This window comes from Macaca thibetana, chromosome X (genome assembly GCF_024542745.1).
Source record: "Macaca thibetana thibetana isolate TM-01 chromosome X, ASM2454274v1, whole genome shotgun sequence".
NCBI classification, from domain to species: Eukaryota; Metazoa; Chordata; class Mammalia; order Primates; family Cercopithecidae; genus Macaca; species Macaca thibetana.
The window spans coordinates 8,998,517-9,025,655 of record NC_065598.1 but is presented as its reverse complement, the minus strand read 5'-3'; the positions used below and the strand labels follow the sequence as shown (position 1 = coordinate 9,025,655).

The following is a 27,139-nucleotide window of genomic DNA, read 5'->3' as shown; positions in this document are numbered from 1 at the left end:
CAGGAAATTTTAACAAGCTATCAGCTGCATAATACGCTTATAAGCACTTATTATTATTTAAATTACAGTGAAAGATTAAATTTTATTTAGTGGCATGAAACTAATCTTTAGAGAGAGAAAGAAAAAGAATCACATTTAAAGATGATACATTAAAGTATTAAGGTAATATGATCTTTCCAATTCAGCAAATTGTCAATTAACAGCAATTCAAATCTCTCCCCATAGATACAACTCTGAACTTTATGAAGATAATTCTCACGTAATACCAATCAGCTTTTTGTTCACATAGTGCATCATGAGGTAGAAAAGAATCCTAATTAATCTCTTCCTCATGTCCCAAAGCACTGTCTCCACATTTTGCAATGAGGATGAAGCTTAATTTTAAATCTAATTGTCAAGCACTTTATTTATTCACTGTAGTTATGATAAAAGTTTCTGAACACCATATGGTCCTGGTACTCACGTTTCAGTTTCCATCGTTTGCAAAACACATCTGACTCCCTCCTCACCTGGAAAGGTCAACAGTACTGTCTTCAATTTCATTTAACAAAACAGCCAGCAAATCCCTTCAGGAAAGCAATTAAATATGCTCAAACAAATTCAACTATTCACTTACATAAGTATCTCAAAACCTAGGTCTCACCAATGTCTATAGAGAGGAAAAGAAATAATCAGCTAATTCAAGGACTGGGTCCTAAAGCATACACATGCACAAACACATACGTGCACACATACATATGAACACGTATATTTCTATTCACAAACCAAACTTGCTTCAACCGCCACCTCCATATTCAGGCCATAAAGTTCAGCAGCCGCACCCATATGAATTTCACAAGGCTTCACTTTCACCCCAGAGAACATGTTTCTATACTCATCCTAGCAGAAGAAATCAGAACTTACAGAGAACCCAGATATCGCTTTTCCGACCTCAGTGCTCCTGTCTCCATCACAGTAAAGTCCCCTAGCATTCTTCTCCACAGCCTGTTTGGGTGGTGGCTAACAGTTTCCCAGTTCTCTCCTCCTGCATTACCCCGCACCACCAAACAACCTCAACACTCATACAAATACTGGTGCTTCACTCTACTGAAAGACGCTGCGGAACTCCTACAAGGCAGAGACCCAAATTAACCAACTTTCTGATTCTTACCCTTCTGGAAATGGGTGCCTTCATAATGACTTCTAAGCCCCAGCCTTTTCCAAAAATGGAAATTTTTAAAAGGTGGTGGTTGGGGTGGGGGTGGGGGGGTGGGGGGCTGGAGTGTCAAATGTCATGGTGATGGGTCGTCGGGAATTCTGTTCTAGCCTACACAGACAGTCAGCCCTGGCTCCAAGCTTTTAGGCCTGTGTTCCCAACTGCGGGTGACTGTGCCCCTTCCAAGAGGCAGTTGGCAATGTCTGGGGATGTTTCAGGTTGTCACAACTTGGGGTGGGAGATGTTTCTGACATCCTACATCAGCCACCTCGGTAAGAATGACAGTTCTCTGGGACTTGCGTATTTCACTTTGGGTGGTGGAAGGAGTTGGGAGGACCTGATTGTGTAGGTGTCATCTGTAGACAACAGGAGGTGGAATGAACACAGAAAAGGGGTTTTCCATCCCTAAAAAGCCCCGGCAAATCAGCTTCATGAACAGCTCGGCAATCTGTCTACACCTGCTTCATGAACACTGTGGAATCTGTCTGGACCTACTCCCCATCTTCGGTCCACGCTATTAGCAAGGTCTCCTAACTGGTTTCCCATTCTCCAGCCTTGTACCCTGCGAGAAAACCCACATAACCAACTCTTAACAACTCTCTGCTACAATGGCCCACCTCACCCTCTGTGACACCTTACCAGCTGTCCATGCAGAGGTAAGTCTTCCAGGCACGCACCTTTGATTCCAGAGTGAAAGTGAGAAGCAACGCAGGGAGCTTGGCCTCAGAGCCTTTTCTGGTTGTGACGCGAACAGATCCTGTCACTCTATCTGGGACGCAGCTGGCCTGGCAACAAACAGCACAGATGCTGGGCCAGAAGGACTGAGGGCGAATCACCGTCCCCCCCGTGCCAGCAGTAGTATCCTTGGGCCAGATGTCCTCAGTACCTCCTGTTCTCACCTGTACAGAGAGGATAACTGAACCCTCCCAACAAAGTTAGCAGGTGGATGCTATCATTCACACATGGAAAGAGCAGAGAACCCCCCTGGCATGCAAGGAACACTACATAAACATTGCCTAGAACTGCCTTTGTCGTGGAACTCCACAGGTGACAGAACTAGCTTGCAATCTGTCAGTTACTAGGTGCATGGTCCCAGACAAGAATCCATGAGTCTCACAAAAATGGGGTGAAGGATATCTAAGTTCGGCAGCTGATGGAACAGAGATACTATATGTAAAACACATAGCCTAGCTCCTGGCTCATCAAAACTATAAACCGGAGGGCATTATTACCAGCCATGATGAACAGAACAACCAGGGCTGCCGCACTGATGCAAGAAACGCTGCAGATATTTCCTTCTTATAATTCGAGAAATAACTCCCCATTCTTTCCACAGTAATCCTCATTTCTTGGGACACATTTAGGAACTTTTACTTCAAATACTTCGTTTTCATTTTCTGCTTTCCAACAAATGTTATGAAGTATATTGAAGGCGACGAGGCCCAGTTTTCAATGGGGTTTAGAGGAAACTGTTCCCCAACAGTAATGGAGATAAGAAAAAGAATTTCCACTACATTCAATGTAACTTTAAGCCTAATAATTTTTTTTGATTCCAGCAAAATTCAGTGATGCAGGAGCTCCATTAATCATTATGAATCTTTCTTTTTCTAAATTGATATTAAAGAACTTTATCTTAAAACTCTACCCAGGGCCTAAGCACCAGCTGCTTTTGATAGAGTATTCATCATAATAAATTGAGAAATATACTTCATCTTGATGTACTTCAAAAGGAAGCAGTTAGATTAGAATAAGATGCCACTAACACACCAGAATTCAAAAGCTACTGCAAACCAACAACCTCCAAAAAGCCACAGCACTATTATCCACTGCAACACTTCTAACTCCCCACCCAGGAAAGGAAGAGAAAAAACTGGGGGTGGCTTCCAAAAACACATACAAAACAGCAGAAATAAAGTAATTCACTGGGTAAACTGGGGCCAAGAGAAGATCATGGTAGGACAAAGGAGATGAAGCTGAGAGGGGAAGGCGGTACCCAAAGTTTGCAGTCGGATACAACCTGAAATCACATGGAAGGGAATTGTCAATCCAATTCTACGTTTCCTAGACCTCAAAGAAGGAACTATAGTTAGATGCTGGATTCACAGTATCTAAACAGTAAAGAAGATACAAATATCAGAAACACAGCACCTAGACTTCTGACACATGAGCAAAATTTCTCCCAGAAAGAGGAAACTGTGGACTACATACAACGCTATCCTCAGTAAATACACAACACAGTTCCTTGGGACACTTCTTAAAATAACCCTCAATATGAGATAACTGTATGACACCAAAGTCCAGCTATGTAAATCAAATTTATGAGTGCATAAACAACACAGAAGTGTACAGACCTCCCTGCAGCTTGGTTTACTCCAAGGACACATCTTAGAGATCTCAGAGTCCCAACTGGGCTGCTGGTCTCCTGGGGATTACAGTAACACCACTGTAATATATTGTAAACACACGGACATGCCAATAAATATACCACTTCCACAGTACTATTTTTAACACAGGTGCCTAGTAACCCATCATACGGCCAGGTCCTGCCTTACTACCCAATCTGTAACCACTACGTTCACCTCTTTGTAACTGCAAGTGATACCGCAACAAAAAGCAAAAACCAATTTTTATATACATATATATACGTATACGCATATATGTATATACGTGTGTGTATATATATATTTTTTCCTTTTTTTTTTTGAAATGGAGTTTCGCTCTTGTCGCCCAGGCTGGAGTGCAACAGCAAGATCTCGGCTCACTGCAGCCTCCACCTCCCAGGTTCAAGCAATTCTCCTGCCTCACCTGCCCAAGTAGCTGGGATTACAGGTGTCCGCCACTACGTCCAGCTAATTTTGTACTTTTAGTAGAGGCGGGGTTTCACCATGTTGGCCAGGCTAGTCTCAAACTCCTGACCTTGGGTGATCTGCCCTCCTCGGCCTCCCAAAGTGCTGGGATTACAGGTGTGAGCCACTGTGCCTGGCCAAAAACCAATTTTTAAGTGTCAAAAAGTTTCACAGATCACCTACATAAAGAAAGCATGCTGCACTCTTATTATGTAATGTTTCAGGAAAAAATACCAAATGGTAAAAATACAGAATGACTGTAAATTGAGTGACACCTTTAAAATAATTTGTGTTTCTATTAATCACACTAGGGTCTACAGACATTTGCAAAATACTTGAGTCAACTGACTTCAGTTTATAAACAATGCCTAGTGTGTCTGTGGACAAATTTCCAGATTTCTGGAGAAATACTTATAAAATATCTAGCATTAAAATTGTTTCACAGATTTGACTGGGAATTCCAGGAAAAATTTAATGAGCTAATGAGGACTTTTGTTTTAGTCCAGCAATACATTCTGATTATTTATTAAGTGGGTTCTCCATGCCCATTAAACACAGGCATTTCCCCAGCGTTCTGCCCTTGTACCTCTCTTCCCTCTGGCATCACTCCCTTGTCATGTCACCGAATGTGGTGGCTTCTTTGCAGAAAATGCTAAAGCTCTATTTCACGCCCATATTTCCTCTGCTTGCTTCATATCTCCCTGTCCAGCATCCAAAGGTCACTATTTCAAAAGTAAATTTGTTCTCCCCAGCCTGATTCTACCCTTTAACTCCTCAATTGCTACCCTTTACTCCAAAGTCCAAGACCTTCCAACTGTCATCTTGGACTCATCTCTTTCCCTCTCCCATCCCCCTCCTGGTATTCCATCAATCAGACCCCAGTCCTGTCGCCAGAGCCCCAAAGCAGCCCCATTGCATCTCTCTAAGTGCACTGCCACTGCCCTCTTTGGCACCCTGGCCTTTGGACGATAACACAGAACTCCCTCTGCCTGCCTGTTTCCCTTGCAAATCCACAAAACCTTGTGACTCTTCCTAAAGCATAAGTCTGATCTCATCTCGTCATTCAAAAATATGTAACGGATTGTGTCGCTGTTTCAGAAAACAAGTCCATGCTCCTCTTACTGCCTGACTGACCTCGTGCTTCCTACACAGCCAGCAAAGTAGGGTCTTGGGGCTAATGCCCTTTCCAAGAATAAATTCTATAGAATACTTTGACCGGGCGCCATCGGTGGCAGCCAGAGTTAAGGTCCATCCCCATCCAAGGTGTCCACATCCTGATTCCCAGAAACCATGAACAAGTTAAGTTGCATGGCAGGGAGGAATGAAGGCTACAGATGAAATTCAGGCTGCTCATCAGTTTGTCTTTAAAAAAAGTAAATTATCTTGGATCATAAGAGTGGTTTTAACAGAAGTGATTCATCAGAAGAGTCCTTTCAATGTAAAAGGGGAAACGCAATGTGAAAAAGACTCGAACAAGCAGTGCTGGCTTTAAAGATGGAGGAAGGGGCCATGAGCTCAGGAATGTGGGCAGCCTCTAGAAACTGAGAAAGGCAAAAAACAAACAAACAAACAAAAACAAAACCCAGACACTTAACCCTCGAGCCTTCAGAAACCACCACCACCCTGCAGATGCCTCGATTTTAGCAGAATAAGACCCATTTGGAACTTATGACCTCTAGAACTACTTTTTTTTTTTTTTTTTTCCAGTTTCTTTTTATAGAGACAAGGTTTTGCTCTGTCATCTAGGCTGGGGCACCCACATGGCTCACTGCGGTCTTGACCTCCTGGACTCAAGTGATCCTCCCGCCTCAGCCTCCAAGTAGCTGGGACTACAGGTGTGCACCACCATGCCTGGCTTTTTTTTTTTTTTTTTTTTTTTTTTTTTTTTTTCAGAGACAGGGTCTTGCCATGTTGCCCAGGCTGGTCTTGAACTCCTGAGCTGAAGCAGTTCTTGCACCTCAGCCTCCTGAAGTGCTCAGATGACAGGCATGAGCTACCATACCCAGCCCAGAACTGTTAAGATAGTAAATGTGTGTAGTTTTAAGCATCTAGGTTTGTGATAGTTTGTTACAGCAGCCACAGAAACTAATCCACCTTCTCCCCCACCACTGCATTCTCATTGTACTATATTCAGAACATCTGACAGCACTGAATACTTTGTACTTTTTTTTGTTTGTTTGTTTTTTAGACACAGTCTCACTGGCGACTAGGCTGGAATACAGTGGCACAATCATAGCTCACTGCAGCCTCTAACTCCCAGGCTCAAATAATCCTCCCACCTCAGCCTCCCAAGTAGCTGGAACCACAGGCATGTGCCACCATGCCCAGATAATTTTTGTATTTTTTTGTGGAGATGAGGTTTTGCCATGTTGCCCAGGCTGATCTCGAACTCTTGGGATCAAGTGATCCTCCCACCTCAACCTCCCAAGATGCTGGGATTCCAAGTGTAAGCTACTGCACCCAACCCATTCGTTTCTTTATTCTCCCATCTACTCCAACCAATCTTTCTGAGAGGCCGGTTACACCACATAGATATGAAAGAGGGGCCTGACTCCTTTCTTCCAGGTTTCCTAAAGTAGTTCATGATAGTCCCTAATTTCATCTTCAACAAGGAACCCTCTAGGCATTATAAGAGAAATTCAGAAAGTTCTCTGAGAGAGAATAACAAGTGTTGGTGAGGATATAGAGAAACTGGAACCCTCATACATTTGCGTGCGAATGTCAAATGCTGCAGCCACTATAGAAAGCAGCCTAACAGTTCCTCGAAAAGTTAAACATAGTGTTGCCATATGACTCAGCAATTCCACTCCTAGAAATCTACCCCAGAGGAATAAAAGCATATGTGCATGTAAGCACCTGTACACGAGGGCTCACAGCAGCTTTATTTATAACAGCAAAAAAAATGGAAACAACCAAATGTCCATCAACTGATGAATCAGTCTAAAAATGTGGGATATTCATAACAATGGAATATTATCTAACAATAAAAAACAGGCCAGGTGTGGTGGTTTCAACTTGTAATCCCAAGACCTTGGGAGCCTGAAGCAGGAGGATCGCCTGAGCCCAGGAGTTCAAGACCAGTCTAGGAAACATAACAAGACACTCTCTCTACAAAACTGAAAACAAATTAGCCAGGCGTGGTGTTGTCTGCCTGCAGTCCCAGCTATTTGGGAGGCTGAGGTGGGAGGACTGATTGAGCCCAGAAGTTTGAGGCTGCACCGAGCTATGATCCTACCACTACATTCCAGCCCGGGCAACAGAGCAAGACCCTGTTTCTAAAAAACACAAAATAAAAAAGTGAAGGATCAATCCATGCTACAACATGGATGAACCTTGAAAACTAAATGAAAGAGGCCAGATATAAAAGACTACATGTTATATGATTGGATTTATATCTAATGTCCAGAATATGCAAATCCAGAGACATAAAATGGATCAGTGGCCGCCAGGGGCTGGGGAGGGTGTGACTGCTAGTGGTTATAGGGACGCTTCCTGGGGTGATGACAATGTTCTAAAATTGTGCTGTGTCGACGTCTGTACAACTCTGTAAATTTACTAAAATTCACTGAACCTATACATTTACAATAGGGGAATTTTATGGTATGTAAATTATACCTCAGTAAAGCTGTTTTTTAAAAAAGTGATCTGAGATCTTTAAAGGAAAGATGATCTATGTATGTGTGTATAAATGATAAAGACAACATATATTACATTGTTACTATACAATCAGAAAACTAGACTACTTCCGATTTTTGAAAGAACAAAAACTCTTCATTTGCTCTGGGATCTGCGAGGATTTTAAGTAAGTGTATTTCCTCTGATGTCAAAAGCATGATAGCATAATGTAAGTTAGTAAGAGGTACACAAATGGCTTTCTAATTCAAATTATACCTGAACAATAAATTGTATTGAATCAAGTCATATTTGTACATAACATGATTTTCAGCCAGTTTGTGATGAAAACTGAAATGCATAAAATGTGTCTTGTTACAATCACAACACAATCTGGAAGACAAAATATGCTAGAATATCTGCTTATTCGGAGTTAATAATTCTAATACCTGAAGCCCACTTTCCTAAGTGGATTTTAAATTCAATTTAAGTGGATTAAGAAATTCAATTTTCTGTTGTCACATAGGACAAAAGGCTTGGAAAGTGATGGTAAAATATATTTTTAAAAACTGAGACCGGGCACCGTAGCTCATGCCCGTAATCCCAGCACTTTGGGAGGCCAAGGCATCTGGATCGCTTGAGTCCAGGAGCTGAAGACCTGGGCTCTTCACCCATGGACAACATGGTGAAACTCCATCTCTACAAGAAATACAAAAATTAGCCGGGTGTGGAGGTGCACACCTGTAGTAGCAGCTACTCAGGAGGCTGAGGTGGGAGGATCTCCTGAGCTTGGGGAGGTTGAGGTGACAGTGATACCTAGTCTCAAAACAAAAACAAAAAAACAAAAAACAACCTGCCCGGTTGTACAGCTTCTTCCAGTGTTAGTACCAGCACCTTTAAGAAGAAGATGTATGTAACTTATCCTCTATAATTTTAGCTAATTTCTATGAATATATTCCTTTATTTTGGACTGAACCATTATTATAAAAACAGAATTTTATAGGTTTATTTTCCAATGTTCTTCAAAAAAACCACAGTCAACTTTGGTCATTTATGCTTAGCATAAATCTACACTAGTCGAATCAGATCAATAAAAATGATAAACTGCTAACAAATTTCACCACAAGGCTGTCCTTTCTCATTACAAGAGGAAGGAGGAATCTATAGAAACAGTTAGCAAAAGTCCCAGGCCCTGATCTTCTGCCAGTGATTAGCTGACCCTCCTTGCTCCACCGTATTAAACTCGAGTCTACCATCTGGTGCTCACCCACTGTCTGCGTTTCCTGTTGCTGCTGTCACAGAGAATCTCCAGCTCGGCTACCATAAGCAACATAGATACGCTCTCTTAGGTTCTGGATGTGCAGTGTCTAAAATGGTTCACAGGGCTGTGTCCTTTTTTAAGGGCTTCAGGGGAGAATCCGATTCCTTGCCTTGTCCAGCTTCTAGAGGCCACCAACATCCCTTGGCTCGTGGGCCCACATCACTGGGGCCTCTGTGCCCATCCTCCTATCTCCTCTGGGATTCTGTTCCCCCAGCTTCCCTATTCCACTCAGAAGCACCTCTGCGATTGCTCTGGGCCCACCCAGACAGCCTCCCCAACCTCATCTCGATATCCTTTTGTCTTTGTTTTTTTGAGACAGTGTCTTGCTCTGTTGCCCAGGCTGGAGTGCAGTGGCACAAACATGGCTCACTACAGCCTAAACCTCCCGGACTTAACTAATCCTCCCACCTCAGCATCCTGAGTAGCTGGGACTACAGGCGCGTGCCATCATGCCCAGCTACTTTTTAAATTTTTTCTAGAGACAGGGTCTCTCTCTGTTGCCCAGGCTGGCCTTGAACTCCTGGGCTCAAATAACCCTTCCACCTCAGCCTCCTCCAGTGCTGGGATTACATGAGCCCCTGCACCTGGCCTTGAAATCCTTAAATCACATCCACAAAGTCCATTTTGCTATGTAGAATTACCTATTCACAGGTTCCAGGATTAGGATGGAGATACACCTTGAGGGCCATTATTCCATCTACCACAGCTACCAAGGACCATTTTGAGAAATGTGAAAATGATTTGGAGCCCAGGAAACAAGACACAAGCACCAGGTGATAGCAGCAGAAACAGGAGTTGTAAAAGCCAGCATTCTTGCAACTATTTTGACCAGTAGTAGCACCCTTTCTTTACTTTGGGCAGATTCACACATGTCTGCCTTCTTTTAGGACTCTGTACTCACAAGGTCTACGGCCTCCTACTCATCTGTAGACGATTGTGAGAGGACAGGCTTTAGACTCTGCCTTGGAAGTGTCATGGTTTAGGGTGGAGTGATACAAAGAAGCAGGCGTCAGTGCAAGCCCGGCCAACTCCTCCTCAGGCAACCTTGACACACAAACATTGATGCAATTTAGACTCTTATCTCATTTCATGCTCACATGTACTGTTATCCCCAAGTCACAAATAAATAGACTGACGGTGGATGATCGCCCAAGACCACACAGGGTCAGAGCTAGGATCTGAGTTCCACACCACTCCCCTTTGACCAAACGAAACACCAGTTGTCTTCCTCAATGCCTACGCGGCCACCTCAATCCCCAAACACCCCAACCTCGTCATCCCCAAACACCCAAACTAGAAATGTTATTTTGAAGGCAAGAGAAATATAACCACCAGACTTATAGCCCCAAAGGGTGGCCCATCTGGGACTCCCTCCTTCCAGTGCCCCCTCACTGCACAGGGACGAACCTGGCCTCTCTCGGCCCACCTGTTTAGGAAACCAAACTCCTCACCTCCTCCCTCCCCTAAAGGCTTTGCAGCCGGTCCTGCAGGCCCTTCTTTTCCCGGTCAGCTCAGCACCACCTGCACCAGCTCTGCCCCCTGCAGTGGGGGTCACTCGCAGCCTCCCTATCTGACCAGATCGGAGAGTCTCCCGGGGAGAAACTATGCTCGATGCTCTGGACGACTCTGGAGCCGGCAGAGCGGCTGTCATGCGTGTGCTTATGAGAGGTGCACCAGGACTCCATTCGCCTTCCTTAAACTTCACATCTGAAGCCCAACATGGAAAACATCGCATATCTTCTCCACAAATACCTTGGAACGCAAGTGTTTCCCCAAACAGCCATGGGCCAACACAGTTCTTCCCCGATCTTCACAGGGAGTATATATCAGCCTGAGAGCCTCTCTGCTTTACCCCTCACTGACTCCACACCGGGAAGCTGAGGCGGACCTCGCAACAGAAGCCATTTATACGTGCAAAAGGACATTTGTTTGAAATACGCTGCACTAAAAATTGGGACACCGTGAACTACATTTTGAAAATAGAAAACCTACTCTACTTGGAACCTTCAGCAGAACAAGAGAGGCCCCTTGATCTTAACATCAGCGTCACCACCACCATGAAGAATGCATGGGAATGTGCTCACCGCCTCGCCTAGCACTGTACAAAGAACACTACCCCATGAGAGGCCTTGACCAGCGGCACCATTCCTCCACTCTACCCCAAAAGGGCCTCCTCATAACTGGCCTCCCCCTCCCCATGCTGACAAGGTACTTGCAGCAGCATAAAGGAAACCGATCCCCTGGGCACAGGCTGGACACCCATCGTATAACCAGATCCCAGGGGACAGGTGCACTGCATACTTCATGTGTGCGCTGAGCAGAGTCATCTACGCGTGTATGTATGTATGTGTCTATACATACATTTTGCATTAAAAACCCATAAAGTAAGGCTCCTACACATCCCCCAAGGCAGTTCCTCCACCTCTGGCACTATGAACATCTGGGGCTAAATCATTCTTGGTTGCAGGGGCTGTCCTGCACACTGTAGGATGTTTGGTAGCATCCTGGGCCTCTACCCACTAGATGCCAGGAGCACCACCCATTTCCCCAAAACGTGACAACCAAAAATGTCTCCAGACACTGCCAAATGTCCCCCAAGGAACACAACTGCCCTGGTTGAGAACCACTGCTGTAATCTACCAAAAGTTCCCAAGTCTGAGAGCAGCCTGCGATTATTTAAAGCATAAGCAGTCCTTGAAACCAGAACAATCTACTTTCCCAGATTATAATGAGTTACAATCAGAATTATCTTCTTTGGAAGGTCTTAAAAATGTAACAAAGGGTACATCACATTTTTTCCCTACATTCCATAAAAACGACCAAAATGTACACTCTTACAAGAGAATTCTGTGGAAGTCATTTTTCCACACACAAAAAAAGGTCAATATTTTACCGAGATGATTTTGAAGAGTCTAATAAAAATCAAAGTTGCTTTCTTTTGGGAGCTTTACACCAAAGGCCTGTAATTAAGGGAGGGAACTCCGGAGACAGCCCTATATTGTATCAAGCCCCATTACATCTTTTCCTTGGTTGATTGAGATTTTTGTAGGTTACATAAATATCATTTTTGAATGACTGTTTATTTTCATTCAGCTTGTGGACAAACAATAAAATGGACTGCTGGAAACAGAGGCTACATTAAAGCTCTTGTTTTATCCTTTTAACTATGACTCCAAGAAAGATTTCCCTGCTTTTGTCTGTCTGCCTCTTTCTCCCCACCCCCTACACCCCCAATTAAGGTAAAGCCGTGGTGCAGAGTCACAGGAGTATTTCTGGGATCCCAGGCCCACACCTCCTTTTTAAAGCAGCCAAGATCAGAAATACAGGGACTCTGGAAATGAGAGCAGTGCTCCAGGCGGGCACCGAGTGACTGCTGTTGTGGTGTACCCCCTCTGCGCATTGTACCCTGCATTTCCAGAGCTGTCTGATCTGCCACCACCCTCCTGGGCTGAAGGCTGGGTGTCATGAAAGCATCCTTTACACTGCTGTCAGGAGCTGAGCAGAAGGCGCCAGCGACTCAGTACTCTTTTCCTCCAGAGATCCTAAATCAGTGAACTGCTCTGAGCTACCAAGTCCAGACTCTGAACCATTCATGTCAGATCAGATCGTGACCCCCAGCCCTCCCATCCCCAAAGAAACAGCCATCAAGTGAAGGCATCGCAGAATTCTGCACAGCGAGAACAACTTTCTGTATAACGAAACTCCATTCCACAAAGAGGCCTGCCCGGGAAGGAAGGGAGGGAACAAGCGCCCTTTCTTTTGAGTCGTTAAACCTAAGAAAGTGAGTGGCTTTTACAACCGCTTGGGACGCACAGTCTTCTGCATCGGTTTGGAAGCTCTCATTCCACGGGTGGGAGGGGGCGTCGGCAGACTCTTTCTGGAAAGGGCCAGACAGTAAATACTTTAGCTTCAGTGAGCAGAAGGCAAAATCAAGTATATTATGTAGTGACATTTAATAAAAAGAGAAAATAAATCTCTCTGAAACTCTGACAAAAATCAAAATGTATGACAGTTGAAACTTTCATTTTATATCATTTTCATGTGTTATGACATAATCCTCTTTTGGTTTTTTCACCCTGGCCATTTAAAATGTCAAAGCCATTCCTAGCTGGATGGCCTCACTCAGGCTGAAGGTGGAGTCTGACCCAGGGCTGCTGTTTGCAGAACCTGCCGCTGAGGAGCACAGTGGATGTGGACCCCCACCTCCTGGCCACAGACCCAGCTGACCCACCTCCAGGCCTGGGGAGACTGGCTGGGGTCCAGGGAGCAACAGGCAAAGACAACAGAGAAAGGAGGGGCAATCCAGACTTTGCCCTTTGTGAGATGAAAAGGGCTTCCTTAGTGCAATGCACTTTCTTTGGAGGCTGTCTGCACTAAGAGACTGAACTCAAGGGCCAGTTGCCGTCTTCAAGTAAGCATGAGAAAAAGCATCATATTGTTCACATGAATTATAACGCTCACCACTTAAACTTTGCGCTTTACGTTTTATTCCACATTTTGCAAGATTTTAAATCAAGAAAGACTGCATTGCAGGTTCCTGACAATTCCTGTGTTGCACACAACATGAACGTGAATATCAAGAAAACACAAAAGGTCCCAGGTTTATCTCTTCTCAGCACATCACTAGAGAAACCCTTCTAATTCCAAAAACACGAAACCCCTTACAAACTAAGCTTAATACATCTTAAAACATTTGAGACTAAAACTGGATGCACCCATGTGTTAGGTATTGACATTAAGGAGACATGGGCATTTTGAGCAGATATTTGGTAAAGTACATTTTATTGGCAGTCGTCATGGTTTCGCATCAGTTCTCTCAATAACTGACCTGCATGTACAAATGCTGTACACATTTCAATTCCACACACTGTCTAACCACCGTGATGAAAATCCCTAGACGGTCTCAACTTTCACGTTTTGATAATAAGGTTTTGGTCACAAAAGTCTACTGAAAAAGGTGACATTTTTGCTGGTATACATGTAAGACGTAGCATTAGACCTTTAAATGGGCGGCTTAAAAGCTCTAAGTAGATGCAAAAAGAAACAAAAAAAGATAAAGCAAAAAATAAGGGCAATGAACTGAAGAGGTGAGTGAAAACGGGGTAGTGGGATAAGGATGGGAGCTGAGAACTCCGAGCAAACCTATTAATGGAGTTTTGACTTTGGACCATGTAAATGTTTTCTATATTTGAAAAATACTTAACTCAAAGAGAATAAAATATGCGTATCTTAAAATTCAATAAACATGAATAATTTAACTTATGTATCAAATTGGTAATACAAACATCAGAGAAAAATTAAGTAACTTTTGCATACTGTCTGTACACCCACAGTGAGATACATCCTAAGGACAAGAGAATTTCAAGGAATCTTGAACTTTATTTCATTGTTTTGGTAGCAGTGGTGGTGGCAGCATAAATGTAAACATTTCTGAAACCTTTTTTTGTGTCTTATAGAAGAGAATGGATGTGTCAATATGTTGTTGCTGCAGGCAGCAGATTCTCACTACAGAAGCGTGATACTAGATGGCAAGAGGAAGGTGAGGAGGCATCCTGTGGAGCTGGGCTTGAGAGGGAGGGACAGTGTGAAAGCATACATAGAAACATCTATTTCCCTGGGGCTCTGCACCCAAGGAGCCCAGGAGCAATGATATCCCCATAGCAATGAGCACACTCAGTTCTCAGTTCCTGGTTTTTAAATATTAAGTATCATTCTCCAAGGCTCTTTGGCCAAAGGCTGATTCAAGGTGAGGGGCAGGGAATTTCCACTGGGAACCTGAAACCTCTTCCAGGCCCAGAAAGAAAGGACACAGATATGAGGCTGGGCGCTGCGGCTCACGCTCGTAATCCCAGCACTTTGGGAGGCCAAGACGGGTGGATCACTTGAGGTCAGGAGTTTGAGACCAGCCTGGCCAATGTGGTAAAACCCCGTCTCTACCAAAAATACAAAAATTAGCTGGGTGTGCTGGCATACATCTGTAGTCCCAGCTACTTGGGAGGCTGAGGCAGGAGAATCGCTTGAACCCAGGAGGTGGAGGGTGCAGTGAGTCAAGATCGCGCCATTGCACTCCAGCCTGGGTGACAGAGTGAGACCCTGTCTCAAAACAAAAACAAAAACAAAAACAAAAAAATGAAAGGACATACATAGATTAAAGGGCCTTATAGGAGCATAACAAAAGAACCCAGGTCCCATCCTGAAGGGGGCATGACAGAAGAACACAGTGCCCATCCTGAAGGGGTTCCCATTGAACAAATTTAGGGCAACACTGTGCATCTAAGAGAATAATGTAATGACAACAGTGTATGACACATTTTTAAACATTAAGAATAAATGAGTCCATAGTGATTTTTAAAGGTCAAAACAGAAAGCTCTTCTTTAAGAATGCCAACTAATAAATGAAAAATAGAAGAATTAGAAATGCATCATTTTTTGACCAAAAATGTACTAGATCAGGATTCAGTTAAATAGTAATTATTTTTGGCTATCTGGTCTCTGTCCCAACTCAATTCTGCTGTTGTAGTGCAAAAGCAACTGTTAACAGACAACACATAAGTGAACAGACTTGGTGGAGTTTCCTTTTTTTTTTTTTTTTTTTTTTTTTTGAGACGGGGTCTTGCTCGGTCACCCAGGCTAGAGTGCAGTGGCACGATCTCGGCTCACTGCAAGTTCCACCTCCCAGGTTCATGCTACTCTCCTGCCTCAGCCTCCTGAGTAGCTGGGACTACAGGCACCTGCCACCACGCCCGGCTAATTTTTTGTACTTTTAGTAGAGATGAGGTTTCACTGTGTTAGCCAAGATGGTCTCAATCTCCTGACCTTCTGATCCGCCCGCCTCGGCCTCCTAAAGTGCTGGCATTACAGGCGTGAGCCACCGCGGCAAGCCATAGTTTGCCAAAGCTGGACTAATTAATTTATGGTAATCAATGGATACTAAAACCACCAAAGGAAAACCATCGTGAGGAACAGAATAATCATACCATCTCACTGTATCATAACACAGATTACTCATTGGTTACAGAGAGAACGGAGCTTCAACAGGGAGCCATCTGGTGGATACACCTTCATCAAGGATCGAGAATGAGATTCCGAGCTCCTGAGGGAATGCAATGGGAAGTATAATCATCAGCTGTGCAGCGTTCCTGCCAAAACTGTTCAACATCACTCTAATCACATTGGGAAACAGACAAATCCTCAAACTCCTATATCATAGAAGGTTGGGGGACTCCTCTAGAATACAGGAGACTAAAGAGACGTAAAATCAAACACAATACACTATCCATGAGTACAACTTGGAGCAAACAACTGGAGAAATTTACATGTGACAGCATACTTAATAAAAACATCATATGTTTAATTATGAGGTGTGACAACCCCAAGAATGTAAGTACCATGGTTTTGTAAGAGAATGTCCTACGTATCCATGGAGTGAAAGGAAGAAGAGGAAAGTGAGGGGGGAAAGGGAGAAACCTCAGAGTAATAAGAGAAAAGGTACATTTGGGAAAAACGTTTAACGATCCATGAATCTATTCTTTCAGCTTTTCTGAGGGTTTGAATTTTTTTTTTTTTTTCTTGAGACAGGCTCTCACCTTGTCACCCAGGATGGAGCGCAGTGGCACAATCAAGGCTTACAAGCCTTGAACTCTTGGGCTCAAACGATCCTCCCACCTCAGCCTCTCAAGTAGTAGGACTACAGATGTGCACCACCACACCTAATTTTTCATTTTTTTATTTTTTGCAGAGATGGGATTTTGCTATTTGTCCAGGCTGGTCTCGAACTCCTGGCTTCAAACGATCCTTCTGCCTCAGTCCCCCAAAGTGCTGGGATTATAGGCATGAGCCACCACACCCAGCCAGGGTTCGAAATTTTTCAAACTATAAAAATGGGGTGATCAGCCTGGCCAACATGGCAAAACCCCGTCTCTACTAAAAATACAAAAATTAGCCTGGCGTGGTGGCAGGCACCTGTAATCCCAGCTACTAAGGAGGCTGAGGCAGGAGAATCGATTGAACCCGGGAAGCAGAGGTTGCAGTGAGCTGACATCCTGCCACTGCACTGTAGCCTCGGCCAAGAGGGCGAGACTCCATCTCAAAAAAATAAAAAATAAAAAAAAATTAAGGGGAAAATAACTACATAAACCTTGGATTTAACTAAGTTATTCCACTGCCTCACACCAGTCCCACTTTGCTACTACTTGCCTTCAACAAAATACCCAATTAAGTCAGTTTCTGTATTGAAATAAATATTGAGGCCAGTTACAGTGGCTCACGCCTGTAATCCCAGCACTTTGGGAGGTCAAGGCAGGCGGATCACCTGAGGTCAGGAGTTTGAGACCAGCCTGACCAACATGGAGAAACCCTGTCTCTACAAAAACATGGAGAAACCCTATCTCTACAAAAAAATACAAAAAAATTAGCTGGGGGTGGTGGTGCATGCCTGTAATCCCAGCTACTCGGGAGGCTGAGGCAGGAGAATCGCTTGAACTCGGGAGGCAGAGGTTGCAGCGAGCAGAGATCGCACCATTGTACTCCAGCCTGGGCGACAAGAGCGAAACTCCGTCTCAAAAAAATAAAAATAAATAAATATTGAGTAAAATATTAAAATAAGCAAAATAAATACTGAAATAAATGTTTAATGTCGTTTAAGAAAAAAAAAAATGCTACTCGCTTTGCATTTGTGCCATGCTGTCTAGTTAACAGCACACTTTTGCATGTCTGTCTGGAGTCTCCCAGCCACGTACGTGCTGGGCAGGCATGAGGATCCCTCACCTCTGCACACTCGGGCGGGCCTGGCATTCTCCAGGGAACCCTGCACGCATCAAGCTGAAAACAGCCAGAATCTCCAGTGCAGCCCGCTTTCCAGACACCATGGGGTCCCCGGCTCTTCGACTAGACACCTCACCAGAGTTTCACAGACCCCATGGGATAGTAATGCCTGTATTTCTCCTGATCTTGACTTGAGCAAACACATAATAATTAGTAGGAGCTTGGAATACTTTTAATTAATTCACAACAGCATTTATACACATTTCTTGGGATGCTGGGTGAAAGTATCTGTTGGAGTAATTTGCCCCAACTCCTTGCAAAACTCCCCCTGCCAGACCCTACCAGGATCTAAGTGGGGGCAGGGGTGGGGAGGGCAGGGAGATCTGTGATTGTTTTTTGTTTTCTTAAGAATAGCAGATAATCCTTTTAAAACATAATGAGTTTAAGCCTCAGTGACATCTGCAGAGAATGTTCTGTGTTCGGCTACTGTCTCTCAAGGGTGGTGGCCTGCTCCGTATGTGGAGAGTAATCCTTCACCCCTGTGTCTTGGCTGTGTTAAGGGGCAAGGGTACATTGGTGTCATTTTTGATACTGGAATTTTTGATTTGTGTCGAATTTTCTGTCACCTGTCCCGATACTTGGCACAAAGAAGACTTTAGAGAAGCTCAATCAAATCGGCAATTTAAAAACAATTGTCAACAGAGAGTCCCATACATGGTTTGGACAACATCCCTTATACCCAACACAGGAGAGCCATCAAGGGGCAGGAGCGGTCACCTGCATACCCCCAAGACAAAGGGCCACACTCTCACAGCTCTGCCTCCTCTTTCTCCTGGCCTCTCACAGGTGGGCTGGGATGCCCCACTCAGTTTGTGAGCCAGCAAGAGGGAGGAGGGGGGAGGAGGGAGAAGGAGGGGCGGGGGAAGGAGCCAAGTCTCTTCGAATCAGGAAAATACCCATCTGATTTCAAAGTCACCCGGCCTTCCTGCTACTCTGAAAAGTGAGACACACGCAGAGCTTGGACATGGCCAACTCAGGCCGACCTCCCCACAGAGATTCCTGGCCGGCTGATTTCCCGTTCCTTCCCCTCGACAACAGACTTACCCACAACACACTCACATGCACACCCAGAAGAGCCACAAAATCAAATCCAGGGAGGCACTGAGGGTGATCGGCAGGCACAGGCGGCCAGAATCCGCGCACATGGATTCGCATCCCATGCCCCCACTTTCTATGCCTCTGCTGCCATGGGAAGCCCACCGTGCGTCTCAAGCTGTTCTCTCCTTGTTGGTCCGGAGGGATGGTAACGCCCACCCTTCCTCGCTCACAGGGATGAGTCCAGGGCAGGTGACATGGAGGTGTTTTGAAAACACACAGAGCAAACACAAACGTTCCGTATGGTGACACGTGGCAGGGGACAGGCCACGGGCTGGCACTCACTCCCACTGCGAGGCAATTCTTCCCTCTCTGCAGCACCCAGGGATCGAATGACTGAGCTGTCATGTGACAAGTGACAGCTTCTCCATACACTGCAGCGTCCGGGGAAATCGCACTCATTGCAATTCGGGGCTCTTGTGAACAACAAAAAATATACAGTCGTGGAGAATACAGTCTGGTGCAGCGGATGCTTATGTTTTAACCACCTCTTGTGAGCCCTACCTAACAGGGTCCCAGTTTCCCTCTGGGCAGTTTCCTTTCCCATTCTGCCTTACAAATAGCACTGAGAGAAGTTACCATGCTGCGAATGCAACGCTGCCCGCTCCTGCTCCAGTCTCTTCCAAGCGCGAGGAGGGGCCAAGGCAGCGTGTTCACAAGCTCAGATCATGACGAAAATTTCCAAAGACAAGACACACTACCCACAGTTAACATGGCGGCCCCTCCTCCTTCAACTCTGATGCCCCCATTCTAAAAGAAAATGCTGGGGAAGTGGAGCTACCGAAATGCTGTGGTTACATCTATCTATACGGTCCAGGAGTATCCAAGACAGCTGTGTTGCTGCCGGCGGTAATGGTGTTGGAATGGCTTCCAGGAGCAATTCATTTGGAAATAAATCATCCAGTGTCAGGACAGGGTGAGTGGGGCCAGACAAGCACAGCATGATAGGGGCAGCCTGAGGGTAGGAGAAGCACAGTTGGAAAGGATCAAAGCCAGAAGCCAGTCCGTGGAAAATTCTTCCGTAGAATTTTTATCACTTATCAAGTCATTTATCAATTTTTATCATCCATCAAATGCAATTACAGGCAAGTTTCCAAAATTTAACTAGGCAAAAGTTCATACTACCAGTAACCACTTGTAAATCGCTACAACAATGGCAATGACAAAACTGGACCCTAAACTCTCTTGCTGCTTCCTTACCTGAAAATGCTACTGCAAAACCACAGCAGAGGAAGAGACAGTTTATGAATATACAGATTTTTGTTAAAAAAAAAAAAAAAAGAAAAGAAAAGAAAAGAAAAGAAAGAAAGAAAAAAGAAAAAGATATGGAGGTGGATCAGGCAATTAATTCACATTTTCCCAGACCATGAAGTTTGTGATGGTTGTCAACTTTAAGAAAATTAGTAAGTAGTGACTCCAGGCCCCTTGAATCCTAGCGAGGGTCATTCCTGGTGGGAATACTGCCAAGTGAGGGGTGACCAAAAGGCTGCATGGCTTGTCCCCTGGTCCAACCTGGAGGTGGGCACATGGACCCCAACTCAACCAATTAGCTTACTATGCCTATGCACACACACTCACTTTCACACATACTTTGAATCTTGAACTACCAACACTAGAACAGAAATGTGTCTTAACTATCTTCTGCAGCTGTGACGGTGTCCAGGCCACCAGTGGCAGTCGTTCCTGCCATAGCGAATGTTGCTGCGTTCCCTGTTTTTTGTTTCTCATCTCTGCAAAGCTTCCTTGGTTCCTGCTGCTCCTGCATGACAGCCGCCCTGCCCTCCATCAGTTCCCACGGGCTCCAACAACTCTAATAAACCCTGTGAGCTTCAGTTAGCCAGAACCCATTTCTGCTGTTTGTTGTTGGCTAAATCCAATCTAACCATCCAGTGTTTCCATGTGCAAGGCATATACTTTTTTTTGGTTTTTTTTTTTTTTTTTTTTTTTTTTTGGTCACTGGAGAAACAGAGCTGAGCTGGTCAACTCTAGCCCTGGTAGCATGAAGCCCAACATACTGGCTTTCCCACATTACGTACCTCACATTCGATGAGTAAGAAATTCATGAACAAAAGGATTATATACCATATGGCTTTATGATCATTTGTGTCTACAATATTAAATTAGTACAATTAATTATAGTTAAATTCTGCCAAGCAACATTTTTGTGTTTTTGTATGGTTTGGTTATGTTTTTATATTGTCTGATTTGCAGGCTCCTTCTTTCCCCTGGTGAGTGAAATCTCTCTTTGTTCACTACTTAACGCCTCATAACAAAAAGTGAATTCTGACTTTTGTTTTCAATTAGAAAGCAGAGGTTGAGTTAGAAACTGGGGTAATATGAATACGGCATCCTTCTCTGATTATTGACAGAAAAAGCATTTTACAACCTTTAAAAGACAATAAAAGAGGATTTCACAAACAATATAGGATGCTGGACCAACTAACAGTAACATTTCCTGGGGCTTGTCACTAAATTGGACATTTTTCCAAAGAACATCCAAAGCACTAGTGAATACATAAGCATCTTATTTAAAACTATAGGAAAATATAATCCTGACCTAACCACTGAATTTAGACTTGTTTGTGATGGAAGACTCAGCCTTTTGTTAACTGTTCATATAAAACATTTTGCTCTTCCTAAGTCAGCACATATTTGAAGGAAAGACCAACAATTGCCTTTGGCATCACTTCCCTCGGCTGCCCCAGCTCCGTGCTAACAAGCGCAGTTTAATTTAACTTCCCTTGTGAAATGGTTCACTTTATAAAGAGAAAAACAGGGCAGGAAGACTTCATCTCCAATGGAAGGGCCACCGCCAGAGGTGGGCCTTTCCGGTTCACAATTTCTCTCTGGCTTGCCTTCCCCCTCGCCAGCTCACGGGGTTGGCCTCAAACAAATTTCAACACAGTTGAGGGGCATCAGAACACCTGTCTGGCTCTGGCCACATCCTCTGCAATAACCAGGCTCTGCATGCCTTGCTGCTGTTGAGTCAGTTGCCACCTAGTGTATAACCTTTGTTAACTTGCACCCCATGCCTGCATCTTTGTCTTGGTAACCCACCTAGTACACTAGACCCTCTAGAACCTGAATCTTGGCTAGTGCATAAGTGTTCAGTGCTACCTCTGACAATGGGCAAGTGATGACGATGATGATGATTAGTTACTATTATCTCTGTCCCCACTGCGGATAGGGCCCACAACTTCATTTTAAACTGTAACACTTCTTGTGCCAAATTCTTCCTGCATTACAACTACCACCTACTGTGTACATACAGGTTATTCTGCACCTATTCTGGATATTCTGTTCTGCCTGCAACTATGAATGTCTTTTAAGACCCCATCTAGAGCCAAGTATGTTCTGTGGCACATTCCTGAGTCACTGGGTTAGTCTAGTTCCAAGTCTCAGCTGTACTGTCTAGTAGGGTTTGCATTTGGTGGGACATGCCCTGCCCACAACTTGATAATGAAGGGGTTGGAGGGGGAAGACGTAATAACCCAGTCTTCACCTGTTTGAGCTATGTGCCAGGCTCTGTGCCAGGTGCAGGACTACAAAGACCAGGATGGCGTGGGCCTGCCCATGACACAAAGAACAGTTTGGTGAGGAGACAGATATCTCAAAAGACTATCACAAAACAACCCAGAAGTGCTATAAAAAATATTCTCAGCATTTTACAGAACACTGATGAGTAGTACAAAGCCATCTGGGTGGGAAATGGGGCTGCCTGAGGAAGGTGATATCTGAGCCATGCCAAAGAATAAGTAGACCTTAGCCGTGAGGAGAAAAGAGGAGTAGGATCCATCACAGAATACCCCACACATTTATAACAGAAACTAAACTTTACCAAGTGCCCCTGCACCAAGATTTTGCCTATGTAATCTCATTGACCTCACACAACAACTTTATGGAGGAGATATGGTCAACTTCATTCTTCCGATTAGGAAACCAAGCAGGAAAAGGTTAACTTGACAAGGTGCCACAGCTGTGCAAAATGGTGGTGACACAATGCACCCTAATCTGAGTAACTCTCAGACCAACACAATTTCTATTGTACCTACGACCTTCATGGAACCACACTCTTGTGATAAGGGTCACAAGAAGCTCTTTGTGCATTTAATCAAGTATGCAATGTGCCTAGATGTTCCTTGTCATCCCCAAACACAATGTATCCTTTTCCTCATTTTGGCCACCAAAAGATTCACAAAGGGAACAGAAATCAAGACTGTCATCCCCTCCTCTCAATATCTCCCATCAGAGTAACCCTAACTCACCGCTTCTCAACCGTACTGTTATCTGAGCGCCACGTTCCCAGCAGCTTTTGCTGGCAAGGACAGCTAAGCCCTCCATCTGCTGCACTGCCTGAGGCCTTATCTTGTCCTGAGAGGAGGGGCCCCAGCGGGCTTCTCCCCAGCAGGTGCACATGCACTCTGGCACCCTGGCACTGGGTCATGCAACCTTTCCCCAGCTGCCTTTCCCTACCAAAGGCAAAGCATGTGGACTTCAGGCTCATCAGAGAACGGAAACACCCTCTGGGGCTCTGGACACAAGGCACCCTCAAACAAACATCACCCAGGAAACTGATACCGAAAACAGAGCTGGAACCTCCCCCTCACCCTTCGGTACAAGAAAAGCATTGAGCAAGAGATAGGATAGCAGTTTTACAAGCGAGGAAGTATGAGGCTAATCTGTTCACAAACAAAGCACCAAAGAGAAGATATCTGAAGGACATACAGTCTAAAGTTTCAGCAGAGGATGGGAGGCTGGACACGTCCTAATATTTCAACAGATGTGTCTTAGTTTAAGGATAGCACACATAAAAACTTTCCTTTTACCAAGTTTATCTTTGGTAAACTAATTTCCCAGTCGATGCCCTTGGAGAAATCTGTGTTAACTATGTCATAGCTCCCAATAATAAAGGACACCTGGGCAAACATGGCCCATGATATCCAAGGGAAATCTGAACCGCTTTTCTGCTATTGAGCAACATAAACCAGGCTGAAATTATTAAAATGGAGAGCAGCACGGTTACTACTAAGACCTGGGCTTTTGAAGACGGTGGAAAAAACCCAGACATTAAACCTAATATCCAGTCCCATAATTGCTATTTTAACATTAATGGAACCTCCAGACATCAAGCACAGTGCAAACGTCCCAAGCAGTGAGCATTTCATAATGCTCACTGGAGTTGGCGCCCCCACCAGGCCCTCAACGCCAATGACCTGATCTCAGATGCACGCTGGTGCAGTTTGAGTCTGGTCACAGTCATAGAGCATCATGTTACTTCCAAAGCTTTCAACTCTGAAATTCTCATTTTGGTCCTCACTTCCCGCCACACCATTCCCCCTGCCTCGAGTGGCCTCACAAACCAGATCTGGCTCTCACCAAGGCCCCAGCCCACAACTCACTGCAGGCCACCCCTGCCTTCCCACCCAAACTAGGTCCTCAGGGCTATCAAGCCTAGGGTTGTCCTGTCCAACACGGCAGCCACTAGCCACACATGGCTATGTAAACTTAAATCAATGAGAAGCAAACATATGCCAATGCTCATATAGCAGCATTATCCACAACAGCCAAAAGGTGAAAGCCACCCACGTGTCCTCTGACAGATGAATGGATAAACAGAGTGTAGTCCATCCATACACTGGAATATTATACAGCTTTAAAAAGGAAGGAAATTCTGACGCATGCTATGACATGGACGAAAATTGAGGACGCTGTGCCAAGCCAGACACAAAAGGACAAATACCGTATGATCCCACATATAAGAGGTCCCTAGAGTGTCAAAATCATAGAGACAGAAAGTAGAACGGTGGTTGCTGGGGCTGTGGGGAGGGGAGAACAGGGAGTTTGTGTTTAATGGGGCAGTTTTCTGTTTGGTATGATGAAAAACTTCTGCAGATGGATCGTGGTGAGGATTGCACAATGTTATGAATATTTAATGCCATTGAACAGTGTACTTGGAAATGGTTATGATGGCAAATTCTGTTATATGTATTTTACCACAATAAAAAAAACTTGGGGTAGGGGGTAGAGAGAGGAAATCTATCTGTAAGAGCAAATTTTTCAATATGCCCAAACAAGAATATTAGGACCTTTTAATTGCTCTTGTAGATCATGTAGATCACTCAAGACCCCAGATGGCTCAAAGGTAAAAATCAAGATCCCTTTGGATCCCTCCCTGCCCAACGCATTGTGCTTTGCTCACAGTAAAAGCACTCAATGATACTGGCTACATGGCAACAAGTACCAAATGATCACATGAGAGGTCTTTGGTAATTCTGAAAGGAAATTAGTGGATTGACCTTACAGTAATTGCTTCAAGACTTAAAAAGAAGGATTGGTAACTTAACGGCCTCAAAATCTTTCTCGGCACATTCAAAATAAGAGAAAGCCTTTTGTAAATGCTTTGCACTTCTTGTCTCACCACTGGAAGAGGGATTAAAGCCACCGCCTTGGTGCAAGAGGAGAAAATGTCTCTATGATAAAAGTCAAATTAGCAGTATTTGACCTCCGGGTAATTTCACTCTGCAGCCCAGTTCCCCTTCTGCTGAGGTTAAATGCACAACAGTGGCCAGGAGACAGCCCATTTTAAGAGTAACATGTGTCTAGTCTTATCAGAATTAGCTCTGTTTTGATTTTATAGCTAAGTCAATGAGGCACTTGGATTCTGTGGAAATTACCTCATAATTATTACCTGTGCACAACAAATGTAACTTATTTAACTTTACAGGGCATTGCCAATAAGACATGAATACTACATGATAAAAGTGCTCAATTGTGGCCAGGCACAGTGGCTCACTCCTGTAATCCCAGCACTTTGGGAGGCCAAGGCAGGTAGATCATGAGGTCAAGAGATCGAGACCATCCTGGCCTACATGGTGTAACCTCGTCTCTACTAAAAAATACATAAATTAGCTGGGCATGGTGGCGTGCACCTGTAGTCCCAGCTACTCAGGAGGCTGAGGCAAGAGAATCACTTGAACCCGGGAAGGGGAGGTTGCAGTGAGCCGAGATCGTGCCACTGCACTCCAGCCTGGTGACAGAGCAAGACTCCATCTTAAAAAAAAAAAAAAAAAAAATCCTGAATTCTGATGCTAGGGCAAACAAGAATTATCCAAGACACTTAAAATTGGATAGCTTTTTGTAATGGCCCAATAATAACGACTGTAATGCAGCAGCTTGTAAGGTGCTTTAAAAAACAGAAAGGATATGTACTGAGGTTATCACAGAAGACTGCGTATGCCTGTTCACTTCAAATGGCCAGAGTTCGTTTGAAACACAGCACAACTGTGTGCTTCTAGTATTAAAATTCATGTGCTGCAGCCCACATTAGTGGATTCAGGCTGATCGATTTCAAACCATTCTGATGGCAAAGGGTGAATCATTCGAAAATGTCTTGGGAATATGATATAGGACGCAAAATGCTCATTCCCCACCTCTAGTTTCACCAATTCCTCATACCAGCACTATCTATTGAAGGATGTCACTCTGATCCTCGTATGCCCACTAATCCCATTTTAAAAACTCACGCTACACACTCTTTTCAGAGTAATCAAGTAGAGAGGTAGTCCTACATACTCAACTTTAAAGACTAGGATGTTTATACCCAGACAAGTGAAATATAAGGGCACTGTCCTTTAACATTAATTTTAACAAGACATCAGAGCCAGATTCGATCATTTGGATATAATTAAAGAGTGCAAGGTTATTTTCACAAAACCAGAAAGACTTCTCTGATAGAGTTCGTCATCGCATCTTTAGAAGTTTGTGCTGACTCTCACATAAGGGGGGCTGCGTGTTCACAAACACACCCGAAGACTTTCACGATCAGGTATGCAGGGGACACCTCAGGCCAGTGTGCACAGAAGGTAGAATTCGGACACATTTCCAGTTAAAACTCTGGAGGCAAACGTTTATTCCACTGCACACTCGCAAGCCTGGCTGCAAGCCACACACACTCTTCACCTCCATTTCCTTCCCTCTATAAACAGAACCACATCTGTGCACAATGATTTCGTTTCCTTACAGAGGACTGGAAGCTTCCTCCCTGTCTCTCAAATAATGACAAAAATAACATTACTCAGGCATGCACAGCAGGCAAAGCTTTCTTGACAATTAGGATTTCAGAGCTTCTTTTACAGGAAAAGGGAGTAAGAATTCAAGTGGGATGGCTTCTGGAAGCCTGGGTCTGCATAGATCCCAAGCTGTGAAAAGACAGAAGCCCATGTGTCTGGCCTCTTTTTTTTTTATTTT

General features: G+C 44.3%; 1 protein-coding gene across 5 annotated transcripts in view; it reads right to left on the bottom strand.

Moving 5' to 3' along the window:
* Positions 1 to 27,139, bottom strand: part of TBL1X (transducin beta like 1 X-linked) — a 258,194-nt gene that overhangs the window by 159,094 nt on the left and 71,961 nt on the right. The window contains exon 1 of one of the 5 annotated variants that reach the window (XM_050776587.1): positions 464 to 27,135. The exons of the other annotated variants lie outside the window; for them this stretch is intronic. The gene's annotated coding sequence lies outside the window, so the exon portion shown is untranslated. Of the gene's footprint in view, positions 1 to 463; positions 27,136 to 27,139 lie in introns of those variants that run through there. 5 annotated transcript variants of the gene reach the window in all.